Consider the following 20,457-nt stretch of genomic DNA (forward strand, 5'->3'; position numbering starts at 1 on the left):
CACCTGATCTACATATACATTTGATCACAGTGATATTCTGGACACATAATGCAAAGTTCACACTTATGATTGTACCAAAGTCTAAATGGAAAGTGAGCATGTATTACGAAAAACATCCTTGTCCAGGGGCCTAATGCTCTCAAATGTCAATCCTATTGGTGACTACAGAGTTGCTTCGTCCTAAGATTACCTATTCAACCTCAACCCTGTTGAAAATTTCTAATCCTATCACTCACTTTATTCTTTGACTGATTTCCCAATGTCTCTATTGATATCTGCTTTCCTACATAATTTCCCATATTCATTCTTGTGATTGACTCTTCACATGTGCTGACATTTACATCTACTCTCTAACTGACACCCTACTGCTAAAGAACTTTTGGTCCAAATGTTATACTCACTCTTCTTCCTAAACCTACTGACTATCTTCCTAATCCTACCTACTATCCCTTTTTGACTGGATGTTCTCTTCCACATTCAATCATCCAAGGTACAAGGTCTTATGCCATTGTATATCAATTTATCTGAGACATATGTGCAGAATGTAATTCAAAGCTAAGTATCCCAGTCAAGGGCCCAATGCCCTTCTGGGCTTCAAAGCTTACTTAGATTTCTGTTTTCATACATATACTTCACCTATATATTATTATAAATATTGCAGGTTCCCAATACAATTCTTCATCAAGTAGAATGATTCCTAACCCAAATCAAACATGTTCTTACCCCTAACCATACACTGTTCCCTCAATCCAACTTTACAGAAGACCAGGACAGAGTTGGTCTTACAATAGAGGAATGTAGGGGATCTTCCACCTGCTGAGAACTCAAAGGTCCATGCAGAAATGATCCCTGGAGAAGATGTAGGCAGCTCTGAAGGACATGAGAGAGCAAAAGTCATCTTCCATGGCAAACAACCTGGTCAGGATGAAGGGTTGTGTCTGAATGAGCCGCACTCTTCTTAATGTAGACAAGGTGGACCAAACCAGGCCTGTGTGGAAAGCTGTTCCTGGGTTCCTATGGAGGATATACCATTCTAACTTGTGAAAGTGTCACAGGAAGCAGGGGCAGCCTCCATCTCATAGGACCCTTGGAAGCAACTGTTAGGACAATTTGGTTGCCAAGGCAGTGACCTCATTCAGTTCCTGAAGGAAGTGACCTCACCCCACTTCCTTGGTGATGGAACTCTCTGAACTTGGCAACCAGTAATCCAGGAACCCAGAGCCAGTTTCAGTACCAGTCCAAGTGGGCTGACGTGTTTGCATTTACCAAGGACAGAGTCAGTCTTTCTTGGTACCTACTGATGTGAGGATGACCAAATATCAGGTAAGCTCTGAAGAGGGGACTTTTCTGAGAAAGCAGGTAGTGAGTGGCTCACGGGTGGCTCCTGACAACTTCATTGAGTAGGCCAAGGAGGCCAGATCTGAGAGAGGACGGGCCATTTTGGGGGATCATTGTATGGCCCACCAGTCAGAAGACACTCCGGATAGTCACAGACCTACTTGGGGGAAGGAGGTGCCTTAGTGTGTGTGGTTGTGAGTTTATGGTTTTGTCTCATGTTCTGAGAATAGGTAGGAAAGGCAGTTTGTTTGGTTTGGAGTGGACTGTTTCTAGTAAGTCGTTTGCCAAGGCGAGTGTTTCTATGTCTGTGTATCCCACTTTATCCCTGGTTGTAGACATTGGAAAAGAGAATGAATCAATGGATGTGTCATGTCTAGTAGAAAACTTTCCAGCATTCATCCTTTCCAATTTATGAATGGACTGGGGCTTGCCTTATCTATGGGCAACACCTACTATCTTGCTAAGTTTCTGTTTTCTTGCTGAATTCTGGCCACTCTCCAAAATAGGCTCATGGTTTTGTGTCCAAGATATGTACCACCTCCCAGCTCTGTGTCATGGCCATGTACTGGATAACTGAAGGGAATGGCAAGCATCTCAGAAAACTCAGATATCAGTGTGACCAGTAAAGTGTCAGTGGAGAAACCCTGCTTTGGGCCTTTTGCTTACCTATTGTTCTGTTGCCCTGAATGTCAGGAAGGTCTTTGCCTCAGGCTACCCCTTCGTGAAGCCTGAAGTAAACAGTTTGAAAATGGAAATGACTGGGCATCACCTGTGGCTTTTTGCTGAATTCCTGTGCGAAGGGATGTGTGTGAATCAGCCTCTTGTACCTGTGTGAGGCTGTGGCTTAGATTCCCAGCACCTGATGGATTAAAGAAAGATGCCATGTGTGCATCCAAGCCCAAAATGGCAAAAAGAGCAGTCATTGTGGATGAAGTCTCTCGCTTTCCTCTGGAAAGTTCCTGACCTCCATCAAGTGAGAATAGGGATCCTTTGGGTCAAATGAGTTCTTCAAAACCCTGCAGAGGCTAGCCCATAGGTTCTTGGGTTTTCTCATGTCTCAAATTCACACAAAGAATCTATACCCGAAAGTCAGTAGGCCTCAAATTGGAGAAGCAGAGCAGTATTAATGGCAGGCGTATTTGATCACTCCTGGTTCACAGGAAGGGTGTCCAGGCCAACCTGACATTAGGCAAATGAGGGGCAAGGGAGCTTATTCTAGACACTGTCATGGGCTACCCCCCTCATGGAACACTCCAGCCAGAGGTTATGATGAGTGTCTATATGGAAGAAGATGAGGGCCATGTGGCAGTGTTTTGGTTTGAATTGTGGTCATTTCTGTGGCGGTTGGAAGGGATGACTTGGTCCACCTGGTCTTGAACTCTGGCGACATTCCCCTTAGAGACCGAGTTCTGGAACTGAACTCAGAGAAGTATTGCCATGAATTGTGTTGGGATTTTAGGAGGCCACGCATGAGAGTTGCCCTTGGAAACTGAGATCTAGGCCCAGGGTGGCTTTCCACGGAGCACTGGGAATCTCAGCCAGGATATCACATGATTTTATTCTTAAAGAAGTGGCAGCCATAATTGAGAGTCAAAACACACAGGGACCTCACACTGTAGACCTCAATGGGCCTGGCTTGATGTTACCTTATGGCCACTCTTGGGAAGCCTTGCCTCTTAGTGTTTCTCCAGAGCTTTCATTGAAATAAGCTTCCTCACCGTTTAGTGGTTCCTGAATGAATAGAAACCCACAGTGCCTCCAAGTTCATCCTTGAAAAATGGCTTGATAAATACCATGAAATTTTTGAAATTCCATGACCAGGTGGCACTGGAGAACCTTTAGATATCCTGTTGCTGATCATGAGTGTACCAGACAGTGCCTTGATTGACTGGGTTTCATGAAAATGGTGTAGAACAGAGATGCCAGTAAGTTGGAGCCTGCTGATTAGTGGGCCTAGAGCAGTGGTGTGCAGGTGTGTGTTGAAACATCTGTGGTGGGGCCATGTGGATCTGCCATTGGCTTCCACATGGGTTGTGACTGACACGGTGCAGCCAGCAGACCCTTATATGTAAAGGCATCTTGTTATATGGAGAGGTTTCCGGGCAATGTTCAGAATCAGGTTGCTATGGTCAAGGGGGCAAGCTCTGTGGGATAGAAGCCTGGTTGGTGCATTCTCCTAGGACCCTGAGTCAGCACACGTGACAGAACTCCCTCCAGCACTGTGTCCCAGTTGAACTCCTGGTATTTCATGAAGCAAATAGGAAACTCCCAGGGAATCAGCAAGAAACACCAGGAAAAGTGGAGGATGACCAAATGGCCTCACAGTCCACACGGGCAAACACTTAGACCCCAGTGGCCACAGTTTACCTACAAAGAGAGAATTCAGCACTGCTGCCTCATGTTCATTGGAAAATCAGAATCCATGTCCTCCAGGCCACATAGATGCAGACCAAGCTTTGATGGTCTCACTACAAAGGAAGTTAAAGCTCCTGACAACAACATATATTTCAAGGGTCCAACCTCAGAGGCGGTTGCCCAAGAAGTCTTTAGGCCAGCAGAGCTCCATGTTTTTGGAGTGTTTACCCTGTCCCTTACTTATGGAAACACCTCTACCACTTCCAAGGTTGTGAACTCCTGAGCATTTTTGCATTGTATATATGTATTCACAGATTTTCTAACTCTTCTCTTCGAATTGTGTCTTACTTGGGGCAAAGGTAATGTCAAGGCATTGTTCTTGATGAGAGTGGGAAGATTTTTGTGTAGCACATAATTGCATACACATTTGATTCATTTTCCTATTTTCTATTCAAAATATTGAATCACTGACACTAACCCATATCCTCCTAGACTCTGATTACCAATCCTGATGTGATGGAGGAAAATAACCCAAACAGAATAGCAATACATGCAGTTCAGAGGAGGCATGGTGTATAATTTGATTTTCCTTTGGCATTATAAAGGCTAGGTGTTATAAATCTAGTCCAATTTAAGAGAAGCAGTTCTCCATGTGTTTGTAAAGTAAACAAATATGTGAATTCCTGTCTCCCTTTCTCTGTAGCCTATTCAGCACATGTATTTTTACATGCATATATAGAATCCTACCTGGTATCCCACATACATTCTTGTGAGGAGGCTGACATGGCAGATACAAATTGTGTGAAGAGATCACTCCTCTTAAACGCTGTTGGAACTGAAAATTCAACCTATGGGTGAGCTTTCTACTTGAACAACATGATACATAAATCCATGTTCAGTAAATTAAATATTTTTGGATCTGTGGATGATATATATTTCATGATGAATTTTGATTGGCATTTATATTTCTTCTTTTTAAAGTCTCTGTGTTTGTTTTGTTTGAATGTGTGTGTGTATATATATATATAAATATATATATATATATATATATATATATATATATATATATATACACACACACACACTCTCTCCACATTTTTCAAAGTATGAAATATATGTGTCTTATTATACACACCCTAAATTCATTTATGTTCATGTATGTGGATTTATAATCATCTTTTCAAAAGATTATTCTCAGAAATATTCATCCACCTGAAATACACATTTGTTTCCTAGTGAATGGTGCTTAGAAATCCTAATATTTCTACAGTAACTGACCGAGTTTAGCATCAATGCAAGTAGATTCCTATGAGACATGATGTGTATTTTGACGTTTCTTTTTTTTCTACACTGGTACATCACTATTTCTTCAGTTGATGCGCATCATAGGATATATATTTCATCCACAAGTTCACAAATTTCCAGGCATTTGGTTCACTTTCAATCACTTGCTGCTTCAGAACACATGTACTCCTGTATGTTTCTGGACTGGTCTTTTCATGAGACTTCTTTCCAAACACATTATGTTCCATAATCAATTTTCAAGCAAATCTCACACAGCCTTCATGGTAAACCATAACCCTAATAATACCATTAGATTTATAACTCGTTGGAATGAATGATTGTGTATCAATATTAGATTTCCTATATATTTTCAGGTATCAGTTCAATCCATTATGTAAATTGGAAACACATATATTATTTATTCACAGTATGGTCTATTCATGCATTGTCTCTATATTCATAGACACAGGGTACACCTATTGGTGCCCCCAAATACTAATCAATACGTCTTCAAGATATTGCTCCCAGAAATGGTGGAAGAAATACTAATGTCACCTGATCTACATATACATTTTATCACAGTGATATTCTGGACACATAATGCAAAGTTCACACTTATGATTGTTCCAAAGTCTAAATGGAAAGTGAGAATGGATTACTAAAAACATCCTTGTCCAAGGGCCTAATGCTCTCAAATGTCAATCCTATTGGTGACTACACAGTTGCTTCGTGGTAAGATTACATATTCAACCTCAACCCTGTTGAAAATATCTAATCCTATCACTCACTTTATACTTTGACTGATTTCCCAATGTCTCTATTGATATCTGCTTTCCTACATAATTTCGCATATTCATTCTTTTGACTGACTCTTCACATGTGCTGACATTTACATCTACTCTCTAACTGACACCCTACTGCTAAAGAACTTTTGGTCTAAATGTTATACTCACATACTCACTCTTCTTCCTAAACCTACTGACTATCTTCCTAATCCTACCTACTATCCCTTTTTGACTGGATGTTCTCTTGCACCTTCAATCATCCAAGGTACAAGATCTTATGCCATTGTATATCAATTTATCTGAGACATCTGTGCAGAATGTAATTCAGGGCTAAGTATCCCAGTCAAGGGCCCAATGCCCTTCTGGGCTTCAAAGCTTACTCAGTTTTCTGTTTTCATACATATATTTCACCTATATATTATTATAAATATCGCAGGTTCCCAATACCATTCTTCATCCAGTAGAATGATTCCTAACCCAAATCAAACATGTTCTTACCCCTAACCATACACTGTTCCCACAATCCAACTTTACAGGAGTGCAGGGACAGAGTTGGTCTTACAAAAGAGGAATTTAGGGCATCTTCCACCTGCTGAGAACTCAAAGGTCCATGCAGAAATGATCCCTGGAGAAGATGTAGGCAGCTCTGAAGGACATGAGAGAGCAAAAGTCATCTTCCATAGCAAACAACCTGGTCAGGATGAAGGGGTTTGTCTGTATGAGCCTCTGTCTTTTTAATGTAGACAAGATGGACTAAACCAGGCCTGTGTGGAAAGCTGTTCCTGGGTGCCTATGGAGGATATACCATTCTAACTTGTGCAAGTGTCACAGGAAGCAGGGGCAGCCTCCATCTCATAGGACCCTTGGAAGCAACTGTTAGGACAATTTGGTTGCCAAGGCAGTGACCTCATTCAGTTCCTGAAGGAAGTGACCTCACCTCACTTCTTTTGTGATGGAACTCTCTGAACTTGGCAACCAGGAAGCCAGGCACCCAGAGCCAGTTTCAGTCCCAGTCCCAGTGGGCTCACTTGTTTGCATTTACCAAGGACAGAGTCAGTCTTTCTTGGTACCTACTGATGTGAGGATGACCAAATGCCAGGAAAGCTCTGAAGAGGGGACTTTTCTGAGAAAGCAGGTAGTGAGTGGCTCACTGGTGGCTCCTGACAAGTTCATTGAGTAGGCCAAGGAGGCCAGATCTGAGAGAGGACGGGCCATTTTGGGGGAACATTGAATGGCCCACCAGTCAGAAGACACTCTGGATAGTCACAGACCTACTTGGGGGAAGGAGGTGCCTTAGTGGGTGTGGTTGTGAGTTTATGGTTTTGTCTCATGTTCTGAGAATAGGTAGGAAAGGCAGTTTGTTTCTTTTTTAGTGGACTGTTTCTAGTAAGACGTTTGACAAGGCGAGTGTTTCTATGTCTGTGTATCCCACTGTATCCCTGGTTGTAGACATTGGAAAAGAGAATGAATCAATGGATGTGTCCTGTCTAGTAGAAAACTTTCCAGCATTCATCCTTTCCGATTTATGAATGGACTGGGGCTTGCCTTATCTATGGGCAACTCCTACTATCTTGCTAAGTTCCTGTTTTCTTCCTGAATTCTGGCCACTCACCAGAATAGGCTCATGGTTTTGTGTCCAAGATATGTACCACCTCCCAGCTCTGTGACATGGCCATGTACTGAATAACTGAAGGGAATGGAAAGCATCTCAGAAAACTCAGATATCAGTGTGACCAGTAAAGTGTCAGTGGAGAAACCCTGCTTTGGTCCTTTTGCTTACCTATTGTTCTGTTGCCCTGAATGTCAGGAAGGTCTTTGCCTCAGGCTACACCTTTGTCAAACCTGAAGTAAAGAGTTTTCAAATGGAAATGAATGGGCATCACCTGTTGCTTTTTGCTGAAATCCTGTGCAAAGGGAGATGTGTGAATCAGCATCTTGGCCCTGTGTGAGGCTGTCGCTTACATTCTCAGCACCTGATGGATGAAAGAAAGATAACATGTGTGCATCCAAAGCCAAAATGGCAAAAAGAGCAGTCATTGTGGATGAAGTCTCTCGCTTTCCTCTGGAAAGCTCCTGACCTCCATCAAGTGAGAATAGGGATCCTTTGGGTCAAATGAGTTTTTCAAAGCCCTGCAGAGGCTAGCCCATAGGTTCTTGGGTTTTCTCATGTCTCCAATTCACAGAAAGAATCTATACCCGAAAGTCAGTAGTCCTCAAATTGGAGAAGCAGAGCAGTATTAATGGCAGGCCTATTTGATCACTCCTGGTTCACAGGAAGGGTGTCCAGGCCACCCTGACATTAGGCAAATGAGGGGCAAGGGAGCTTATTCTAGACACTGTCTTGGGCTGCCCCCCTCATGGAACCCTCCAGCCAGAGGTTATGATGAGTGTCTATATGGAAGAAGATGAGGGCCATGTGGCAGTGTTTTGGTGTGAATTGTGGTCATTTCTGTGGCGGTTGGAAGGGATGACTTGGTCCACCTGGTCTTGAACTCTGATGTGATTCCCCTTAGAGACGGAGTTCTGGAACTGAACTCAGAGAAGTATTGCCATGAATTGTGTGGGGATTTTAGGAGACCACGCATGAGAGTTGCCCTTGGAAACTGAGATCTAGGCCCAGGGTGGCATTCCACAGAGCACTGGGAATCTCAGCCAGGATATCACATGATTTTATTCTTAAAGACCTGGCAGCCATAATTGAGAGTCAAAACACACAGGGACCTCACATTGTAGACCTCAATGGGCCTGGCTTGATGTGACCTTTTGGCCACTCTTGGGAAGCCTTGCCTCTGAGTGTTTCTCCAGAGCTTTCATTGAAATGAGCTACCTCACCATTTAGTGGTTCCTGAATGAATAGAAACCCACAGTGCCTCCAAGTTCATCCTTGAAAAATGGCTTGATAAATACCATGAAATTTTTGAAATTCCCATGACCAGGTGGCACTGGAGAACCTTTGGATGTCCTGTTGCTGATCATGAGTGTACCAGACAGTGCCTTGATTGACTGGGTTTCATGAAAACGGTGTAGAACAGAGATGCCAGTAAGTTGGAGCCTGCTGATTAGTGGGCCTAGAGCAGTGGTGTGCAGGTGTGTGATAAAACATCTGTGGTGGGGCCATGTGGATCTGCCATTGGCTTCCACATGGCTTGTGACTGACACGGTGCAGCCAGCAGACCCTTATATGTAAAGGCATCTTGTTATATGGAGATGTTTCCGGGCAATGTTCAGAATCAGGTTGCTATGGTCAAGCGGGCAAGCTCTGTGGGATAGAAGCCTGGTTGGTGCATTCTCCTAGGACCCTGAGTCAGCACACATGACAGAACTCCCTCCAGCACTGTGTCCCAGTTGAACTCCTTGTATTTCATGAAGCAAATAGGAAACTCCCAGTGAAGCAGCAAGAAACACCAGGAAAAGTGGAGGATGACCAAATGGCCTCACAGTCCACACGGGAAACACTTAGACCCCAATGGCCACAGTTTACCTACAAAGAGAGAATTCAGCACTGCTGCCTCATGTTCATTGGAAAATCAGAAACCATGTCCTCCAGGCCACATAGATGCAGACCAAGCTTTGATGGTCTCACTACAAAGGAAGATAAAGCTCCTGACAACAACATATATTTCAAGGGTCCAACCTCAGAGGCAGTTTCCCAAGAAGTCTTTAGGCCAGCAGAGCTCCATGTTTGTGGATTGTTTACCCTGTCCCTTACTTGTGGAAACACCTCTACCACCTCCAAGGTTGTGAACTCCTGAGCATTTTGATTTGTATATATATATATATATATTCACAGATTTTCTAACTCTTCTCTTCGAATTGTGTCTTACTTGGGGCAAAGGTAATTTCAAGGCATTGTTCTTGATGAGAGTGGGAAGATTTTTGTGTAGCACATAATTGCATACACATTGGATTCATTTTCCTATTTTCCATTCAAAATACTGAATCCCTGACACTAACCCATATCCTCCGAGACTCTGATTACCAATCCTGATATGATGGAGGAAAATAACCAAAACAGAATAGCAATACATGCAGTTCAGAGGAGGCATGGTGTATAATTGGACTTTCCTTTGGCATTTTAAAGGACAATTTAAGAGAAGTCGTTCTCCATGTGTTTGTAAAGTTAACAAATATATGAATTCCTGTCTCCCTTTCTCTGTAGCCTATTCACCACATGTATTTTTACATGCACATATAGAATCCTACCTGGTATCCCACATACATTCTTGTGAGGTGGTTGACATGGCAGATACAAATTGTGAGAGAGTTCACTCCTCCTAAACGCTGTTGGAAATGAAAATTCAACCTATGGGTGAGCTTTCTACTTGAACAACATGATACATAAATCCATGTTCAGTAAATTAAATATTTTTGGATCTGTGGATGATATATATTTCATGATGAATTTTGATTGGCATATATATTTCTACTTATTAAAGTCTCTGTTTGTATTGTTTGAATGTATATATATATATACACACACACACACTCTCTCTCCCTCTCTCTCCAGATTTTTCAAAGTATGAAATATATGTGTCTTATTATACACTCCCTAAATTCATTCATGTTCATGTATGTGGATTTATAATCATCTTTTCAAAAGATTATTCTCAGAAATATTCATCCACCTGAAATACACATTTGTTTCCTAGTGAATGGGGCTTAGAAATCCTAATATTTCTACAGTAACTGACCGAGTTTAGCATCAATGCTAGTAGATTCCTATGAGACATGATGTGTATTTTGACGTTTCTTTTTTTTCGACACTGGTACATCACTATTTCTTCAGTTGATGCACATCATAGGATATATATTTCATCCTCAAGTTCACAAATTTCCAGGCATTTGGTTCACTTTCAATCCCTTCCTGCTTCAGAACACATGTACTCCTGTATATTTCTGGACGGGTCTTTTCATGAGATTTCTTTCAAAACACATTATTTTCGATTTCCATAATCACTTTTCAAGCAAATCTAACACAGCGTTCATGGTAAACAATAACCCTAATATTACCATTAGATATATAACTGGTTGGAATGAATGATTGTGTATCAATATTAGATTTCCTATATATTTTCAGGTATCAGTTCAATCCATTATGTAAATTGTAACCAGTTATATTATTTATTCACAGCATGGTCTGTTCATGCATTATATCTATATACATAGACACAGGGTACTCCTATTGGTGCCCCCAAATACTAATCAATACGTCTTCAAGATATTGCTCCCAGAAATGGTGGAAGAAATACTCATGTCACCTGATCTACATATACATTTTATCACAGTGATATTCTGGACACATAATGCAAAGTTCACACTTATGATTGTACCAAAGTGTAAATGGAAAGTGAGCATGGATTACTAAAAACATCCTTGTCCAGGGGCCTAATGCTCTCAAATGTCAATCCTATTGGTGACTACACAGTTGCTTCGTCCTAAGATTACATATTCACCTCAACCCTGTTGAAAATATCTAATCCTATCACTCACGTTATACTTTGACTGATTTCCCAATGTCTCTATTGATATCTGCTTTCCTACATACTTTCCCATATTCATTCTTGTGACTGACTCTTCACATGTGCTGACATTTACATCTACTCTCTAACTGACACCCTACTGCTAAAGAACTTTTGGTCCAAATGTTATACTCACTCTTCTTGTAAACCTACTGACTATCTTCCTAATCCTACCTACTATCCCTTTTTGACTGGATGTTCTCTTCCACAATCAATCATCCAAGGTATAAGGTCTTATGCCATTGTATATCAATTTATCTGAGACATCTGTGCAGAATGTAATTCAAAGCTAAGTATCCCAGTCAATGGCCCAATGCCCTTCTGGGCTTCAAAGCTTTCTTAGATTTCTGTTTTCATACATATACTTCACCTGATCTACATATACATATAATAATATACACCTATATATAATTATAAATATCACAGGTTCCCAATACCATTCTTCATCCAGTAGAATGATTACTAAACCAAATCAAACATGTTCTTACCCCTAACCATACACTGTTCCCTCAATCCAACTTTACAGAAGAGCAGGGACAGAGTTGGTCTTACAATAGAGGAATGTAGGGGATCTTCCACCTGCTGAGAACTCAAAGGTCCATGCAGAAATGATCCCTGGAGAAGATGTAGGCAGCTCTGAAGGACATGAGAGAGCAAAAGTCATCTTCCATGGCAAACAACCTGGTCAGGATGAAGGGTTGTGTCTGAATGAGCCACACTCTTCTTAATGTAGACAAGATGGACCAAACCAGGCCTGTGTTGAAAGCTGTTCCTGGGTGCCTATGGAGGATATACCATTCTAACTTGTGAAAGTGTCACAGGAAGCAGGGGCAGCCTCCATCTCATAGGACCCTTGGAAGCAACTGTTAGGACAATTTGGTTGCCAAGGCAGTGACCTCATTCAGTTCCTGAAGGAAGTGACCTCACCTCACTTCTTTTGTGATGGAACTCTCTGAACTTGGCAACCAGGAAGCCAGGCACCCAGAGCCAGTTTCAGTCCCAGTCCCAGTGGGCTGACTTGTTTGCATTTACCAAGGACAGTGTCAGTCTTTCTTGGTACCTACTGATGTGAGGATGACCAAATGCCAGGAAAGCTCTGAAGAGGGGACGTTTCTGAGAAAGCAGGTAGTGAGTGGCTCACTGGTGGCTCCTGACCACTTCATTGAGTAGGCTAAGGAGGCCAGATCTGAGAGAGGACAGGCCATTTTGTGGGATCTGTATGGCCCACCAGTCAGAAGACACTCCGGATAGTCACAGACCTACTTTGGGGAAGGAGGTGCCATAGTGGGTGTGGTTGTGAGTTTATGGTTTTGTGTCATGTTCTGATAATATGTAGGAAAGGCAGTTTGTTTGGTTTGGAGTGGACTGTTTCCAGTAAGTCATTTGACAAGGCGAGTGTTTCTATGTCTGTGTATCCCACTGTATCCCTGGTTGTAGACATTGGAAAAGAGAATGAATCAATGGATGTGTCCTGTCTAGTAGAAATCTTTCCAGCATTCATCCTTTCTGATTTATGAATTGGCTGGGGCTTGCCTGATCTATGGGCAACACATACTATCTTGCTAAGTTCCTGTTTTCTTCCTGAATTCTGCCCACTCTCCAGAATAGGTTCATGGTTTTGTGTCCAAGATATGTAGCACCTCCCAGCTCTGTGACATGGCCATGTACTGGATAACTGAAGGGAATGGCAAGCATCTCAGAAAACTCAGATATCAGTGTGACCAGTAAAGTGTCAGTGGAGAAACCCTGCTTTGGGCCTTTTGCTAAACTATTATTCTGTTGCCCTGAATGTCAGGAAGGTCTTTACCTAAGGCTACCCCTTTGTGAAGCCTGAAGTAAACTGTTTTCAACTAGAAATGAATGGGCATCACCTGTGGCTTTTTGCTGAATTCCTGTGCAAAGGGATGTGTGTGAATCAGCCTCTTTACCCTGTGTGAGGCTGTGGCTTAGATTCTCAGCACCTGATGGATTAAAGAAAGATCCCATGAGTGCATCCAAAGCCAAAATGACAAAAAGAGCAGTCATTGTGGATGAAGTCTCTCACTTTCCTCTGGAAAGTTCCTGACCTCCATCAAGTGAGAATAGGGATCCTTTGGGTCAAATGAGTTCTTCAAAGCCCTGTAGAGGCTAGCCCATAGGTTCTTGGGTTTTCTCATGACTCCAATTCACACAAAGAATCTATATCCGAAAGTCAGTAGGCCTCAAATTGGAGAAGCAGAGCAGTATTAATGGCAGGCCTATTTGATCACTCCTGGTTCACAGGAAGGGTGTACAGGCCACCCTGACATTAGGCAAATGAGGGGCAAGGGAGCTTATTCTAGACACTGTCTTCGGCTACCCCAATCATGGAAACCTCCAGCCAGAGGTTATGATGAGTGTCTATATGGAAGAAGATGAGGGCCATGTGGCAGTGTTTCGGATTGAATTGTGGTTATTTCTGTGTTGGTTGGAAAGGATGAGTTGGTCCAAATGGTCGTGAACTCTTTGGTGATTCCCCTGAGAGACGGAGTTCTGGAACTGAACTCAGAGAAGTATTACCATGAATTGTGTTGTGATTTTAGGAGGCCACGCATGAGAGTTGCCCTTGGAAACTGAGATGTAGGCCCAGGGAGGCTTTCCACAGAGCACTGGGAATCTCAGCCAGGATATCACATGATTTTATTCTTAAAGACCTGGCAGCCATAATTGAGAGTCAAAACAGTCATGGACCTCACATTGAAGACCTCAATGGGCCTGGCTTGATGTGACCTTTTGGCCACTCTTGGGAAGCCTTGCCTCTGAGTGTTTCTCCAGAGCTTTCATTGAAATGAGCTTCCTCACCATTTAGTGGTTCCTGAATGAATAGAAACCCACAGTGCCTCCAAGTTCTTCCTTGAAAAATGGCATGATAAATACCATGAAATTTTTGAAATTCCCATGACCAGGTGGCACTGGAGAACCTTTGGATGTCCTGTTGCTGATCTTGATTGTACCAGACAGTGCCTTGATTGACTGGGTTTCATGAAAATGGTGTAGCACAGAGATGCCAGTAAGTTGGAGCCTGCTGATTAGTGGGCCTAGAGCAGTGGTGTGCAGGTGTGTGATAAAACATCTGTGGTGGGGCCATGTGGATCTGCCATTGGCTTCCACATGGGTTGTGACTGACACGGAGCAGCCAGCAGACCCTTATATGTAAAGGCATCTTGTTATATGGAGATGTTTCCGGGCAATGTTCAGAATCATGTTGCTATGGTCAAGTGGGCAAGCTCTGTGGGATAGAAGCGTGGTTGGTGCATTCTCCTAGGACCCTGAGTCAGCACACGTGACATAACTCCCTCCAGCACTATGTCCCAGTTGAACTCCTTGTATTTAATGAAGCAAATAGGAAACTCCCAGTGTAGCAGCAAGAAACACCAGGAAAAGTGGAGGATGACCAAATGGCCTCACAATCCACACGGGGAAACACTTAGACCCCAGTGGCCACACTTTACCTACAAAGACAGAATTCAGCACTGCTGCCTCATGTTCATTGGAAAATCAGAAATGATGTCCTCCAGGCCACATAGATGCAGACCAAGCTTTGATGGTCTCACTACAAAGGAAGATAAAGCTCCTGACAACAGCATATATTTCAAGGGTCCAACCTCAGAGGCGTTTTCCCAAGAAGTCTTTAGGCCAGCAGAGCTAGATGTTTGTGGAGTGTTTACCCTGTCCCTTACTTATGGAAACTCCTCTATCACCTCCAAGGTCGTGAACTCCTGAGCATTTTCCATTGTATATATGTATTCACAGATTTTCTAACTCTTCTCTTCGAATTGTGTCTTACTTGGGGCAAAGGTAATGTCAAGGCATTGTTGTGGATGAGAGTGGGAAGATTTTTGTGTAGCACATAATTGCATACACATTGGATTCATTTTCCTATTTTCCAATCAAAATACTGAATCACTGACACTATCCCATACCCTCCTAGACTCTGATTACCAATCCTGATATGATGGAGGAAAATAACCCAAACAGAATAGCAATCCATGCAGTTCAGAGGTGTCATGGTGTATAATTGGACTTTCCTTTGGCATTATAAAGGCTAGGTGTTATAAATCTAGTCCAATTTATGAGAAGTAGTTCTCCATGTGTTTGTAAAATATGTGAATTCCTGTCTCCCTTCCTCTGTAGCCTATTCGGCACACGTATTTTTACATGGACATATAGAATCCTACCTGGTATCCCACGTACATTCTTGTGAGGTGGCTGACATGGCAGATACAAATTGTGAGAAGAGATCACTCCTCCTAAATGCTGTTGGAACAGAAAATTCAAACTATGGGTGAGCTTTCTACTTGAATAACATGATACATAAATCCATGTTCAGTAAATTAAATATTTTTGGATCTGTGGATGATATATATTTCATGATGAATTTTAATTGGCATTTATATTTCTTCTTTTTAAAGTCTCCTTGTGTTTGTTTTGTTTGAATATGTGTGTGTGTGTGTGTATATATATATATATATATATATATATATATACACACACACACTCTCTCCACATTTTTCAAAGTATGAAATATATGTGTCTTATTATACACTCCCTACATTCATTCATGTTCATGTATGTGGATTTATAATCATCTTTTCAAAAGATTATTCTCAGAAATATTCATCCACCTGAAATACACATTTGTTTCCTAGTGAATGGTGCTTAGAAATCCTAATATTTCTACAGTAACTGACCGAGTTTAGCATCAATGCAAGTAGATTCCTATGAGACATGATGTGTATTTTGATGTTTCTTTTTTTTCGACACTGGTACATCACTATTTCTTCAGTTGATGCACATCATAGGATATATATTTCATCCACAAGTTCACAAATTTCCAGGCATTTGGTTCACTTTCAATCACTTCCTGCTTCAGAACACATGTACTCCTGTAGGTTTCTGGACTGGTCTTTTCATGAGACCTCTTTCCAAACACATTATCTTCGATATCCATAATCACTTTTCAAGCAAATCTCACACAGCCTTCATGGTAAACCATAACCCTAATATTACCATTAGATATATAACTGGTTGGAATGAATGATTGTGTATCAATATTAGATTTCCTATATATTTTCAGGTATCAGTTCAATCCATTATGTAAATTGGAACCAGATATATTATTTATTCACAGTATGGTCTATCCATTCATTGTCTCTATATTCATAGACACAGGGTACACCTATTGGTGCCCCCAAACACTAATCAATACGTCTTCAAGATAATGCTCCCATAAATGGTGTAAGAAATACTCATGTCACCTGATCTACATATACATTTTATCCCAGTGATATTCTGGACACATAATGCAAAGTTCACACTTATGATTGTACCAAAGTCTAAAAGGAAAGTGAGCATGGATTACTAAAAACATCCTTGTCCAGGGGCCTAATGCTCTCAAATGTCAATCCTATTGGTGACTACACAGTTGCTTCGTCCTAAGATTACATATTCAACCTCAACCCTGTTGAAAATATCTAATCCTATCACTCACTTTATACTTTGACTGATTTCCCAATGTCTCTATTGATATCTGCTTTCCTAAATACTTTCCCATATTCTTTCTTGTGACTGACTCGTCACATGTGCTGACATTTACATCTACTCTCTAACTGACACCCTACTGCTAAAGAACTTTTGATAGAAATGTTATACTCACTCTTCTTGTAAACCTACTGACTATCTTCCTAATCCTAACTACTATCCCTTTTTGACTGGATGTTCTCTTCCACAATCAATCATCCAAGGTACAAGGTCTTATGCCATTGTATATCAATTTATCTGAGACATCTGGGCAGAATGTAATTCAAAGCTAAGTATCCCAGTCAAGGGCCCAATGCTCTTCTGGGCTTCAAAGCTTACTTAGATTTCTGTTTTCATACATATACTTCACCTATATATTATTATAAATATCACAGGTTCCCAATACCATTATTCATCCAGTAGAATGATTCCTAACCCAAATCAAACATGTTCTTACCCCTAACCATACACTGTTCCCTCAATCCAACTTTACAGAAGAGCAGGGACAGAGTTGGTCTTACAATAGAGGAATGTAGGGGATCTTCCACCTGCTGAGAACTCAAAGGTCCAGGCAGAAATGATCCCCGGAGAAGATGTAGGCAGCTCTGAAGGACATGAGAGAGCAAAAGTCATCTTCCATGGCAAACAACCTGGTCAGGATGAAGGGTTGTGTCTGAATGAGCCGCACTCTTCTTAATGTAGACAAGATGGACCAAACCAGGCCTGTGTGGAAAGCTGTTCTTGGGTGCCTATGGAGGATATACCATTCTAACTTGTGAAAGTGTCACAGGAAGCAGGGGCAGCCTCCATCTCATAGGACCCTTTTAAGCAACTGTTAGGACAATTTGGTTGCCAAGGCAGTGACCTCATTCAGTTCCTGAAGGAAGTGACCTCACCTCACTTCTTTTGTGATGGAACCCTCTGAACTTGGCAACCAGGAAACCAGGCACCCAGAGCCAGTTTCAGTACCAGTCCCAGTGGGCTCACTTCTTTGCATTTACCAAGGAAAGAGTCAGTCTTTCTTGGTACCTACTGATGTGAGGATAACCGAATGCCAGGAAAGCTCTGAAGAGGGGACTTTTCTGAGAAAGCAGGTAGTCAGTGGCTCACGGGTGGCTCCTGACAACTTCATTGAGTAGGCCAAGGAGGTCAGATCTGAGAGAGGAAGGGCCATTTTGGGGGAACAATTTATGGCCCACCAGTCAGAAGACACTCCCGATAGTCAGAGACCTACTTGGGGGAAGGAGGTGCCTTAGTGGGTGTGGTTGTGAGTTTATGGTTTTGTCTCATGTTCTGAGAATAGGTAGGAAAGGCATTTTGTTTGGCTTGGAGTGGACTGTTTCTAGTAAGTCGTTTGACAAGGCGAGTGTTTCTATGTCTGTGTATCCCACTGTATCCCTGGTTTTAGACATTGGAAAAGAGAATGAATCAATGGATGTGTCCTGTCTAGTAGAAAACTTCCCAGCATTCATCCTTTCCAATTTATGAATGGACTGGGGCTTGCCTTATCTTTGGGCAACACCTACTATCTTGCTAAGTTCCTGTTTTCGTCCTGAATTCTGGCCACTCTCCAGAATAGGCTCATGGTTTGTGTCCAAGTTATGTACCACCTGCCAGCTCTGTGACATGGCCATGTACTGGATAACTGAAGGGAATGGTAAGCATCTCAGAAAACTCAGATATCAGTGTCACCAGTAAAGTGTCAGTGGAGAAACCCTGCTTTGGGCCTTTTGCTTACCTATTGTTCTGTTGCCCTGACTGTCAGGAAGGTCTTTGCCTCAGGCTACCCCTTTGTGAAGCCTGAAGTAAACAGTTTTCAAATGGAAATGAATGGGCATCACCTGTGGCTTTTTGCTGAATTCCTGTGCAAAGGGATGTGTGTGAATCAGCCTGTTGGCCCTGTGTGAGGCTGTGGCTTAGATTCTCAGCACCTGATGGATTAAAGAAAGGTCCCATGTGTGCCACCAAAGCCAAAATGGCAAAAAGAGCAGTCATTGTGGATGAAGTCTCTCGCTTTCCTCTGGAAAGTTCCTGACCTCCATCAAGTGAGAAAAGGGATCCTTTGGGTCAAATGAGTTCTTCAAAGCCCTGTAGAGGCTAGCCCATAGGTTCTTGGGTTTTCTCATGTCTCCAATTCACACAAAGAATCTATACCCGAAAGTCAGTAGGCGTCAAATTGGAGAAGCAGAGCAGTATAAATGGCAGGCCTATTTGATCACTCCTGGTTCACAGGAATGACGTCCAGGCCACCCTGACATTAGGCAAATGAGGGGCAAGGGAGCTTATTCTAGACACTGTCTTGGGCTTCCCACCTCATGGAACCCTCCAGCCAGAGGTTATGATGAGTGTCTATATGGAAGAAGATGAGGGCCATGTGGCAGTGTTTTGGTTTGAATTGTGGTCATTTCTGTGGCCGTTGGAAGGGATGACTTGGTCCACCAGGTCGTGAACTCTGGCGTGATTCCCCTTAGAGACGGAGTTCTGGAACTGAACTCAGAGAAGTATTGCCATGAATTGTGTTGGGATATTAGGAGGCCATACATGAGATTTGCACTTGGAAACTGAGATCAAGGCCCAGGTTGGCTTTCCACAGAGCACTGGGATTATCATCCAGGATTTCACATAATTTCCCGTATTCCTTCATTATTGTGACTGACTCTTCACATGTGCTGACATTTATATCTACTCTCTAACTGACACCCTACGGCTAAAGAACTTTTGGTCCAAATGTTATACTCACTCTTCTTCCTAAACCTAATGACTATCTTCCTAATCCTACCTACTATCCCTTTTTGACTGGATGTTCTCTTCCACATTCAATCATCCAAGGTACAAGGTCTTATGCCATTGTATATCAATTTATCTGAGACATCTGTGCAGAATGTAATTCAAAGCTAAGTATCCCAGTCAAGGGCCCAATGCCCTTCTGGGCTTCAAAGCTTACTTAGATTTCTGGTTTCATACATATACTTCACCTATATATTATAATATCACAGGTTCCCAATACCATTCTTCATCCAGTAGAATGATTCCTATCCCAAATCAAACACGTTCTTACCCCTAACCATACCCTGTTCCCTCAATCCAACTTTACAGAAGAGCAGGGACAGAGTTGGTCTTACAATAGAGGAATGTAGGGGATCTTCCACCTGCTGAGAACTCAAAGGTCCATGCAGAAATGATCCCTGGAGAAGATGTAGGCAGCTCTGAAGGACATGAGAGAGCAAAAGTCATCTTCCATGGCAAACAACCTGGTCAGGATGAAGGGTTGTGTCGGAATGAGCCGCACTCTTCTTAATGTAGACAAGATGGACCAAACCAGGCCTGTGTGGAAAGCTGTTCCTGGGTGCCTATGGAGGATATACCATTCTAACTTGTGAAAGTGTCACAGGAAGCAGGGGCAGCCTCCATCTCATAGGACCCTTGGAAGCAACTGTTAGGACAATTTGGTTGCCAAGGCAGTGACCTCATTCAGTTCCTGAAGGAAGTGACCTCACCTCACTTCTTTTGTGATGGAACTCTCTTAACTTGGCAACCAGGAAACCAGGCACCCAGAGCCAGTTTCAGTCCCAGTCCCAGTGGGCTCACTTCTTTGCATTTACCAAGGAAAGAGTCAGTCTTTCTTGGTACCTACTGAT

Source organism: Urocitellus parryii, chromosome 5, assembly GCF_045843805.1.
Source record: "Urocitellus parryii isolate mUroPar1 chromosome 5, mUroPar1.hap1, whole genome shotgun sequence".
In the NCBI taxonomy this organism is placed as follows: domain Eukaryota; kingdom Metazoa; phylum Chordata; class Mammalia; order Rodentia; family Sciuridae; genus Urocitellus; species Urocitellus parryii.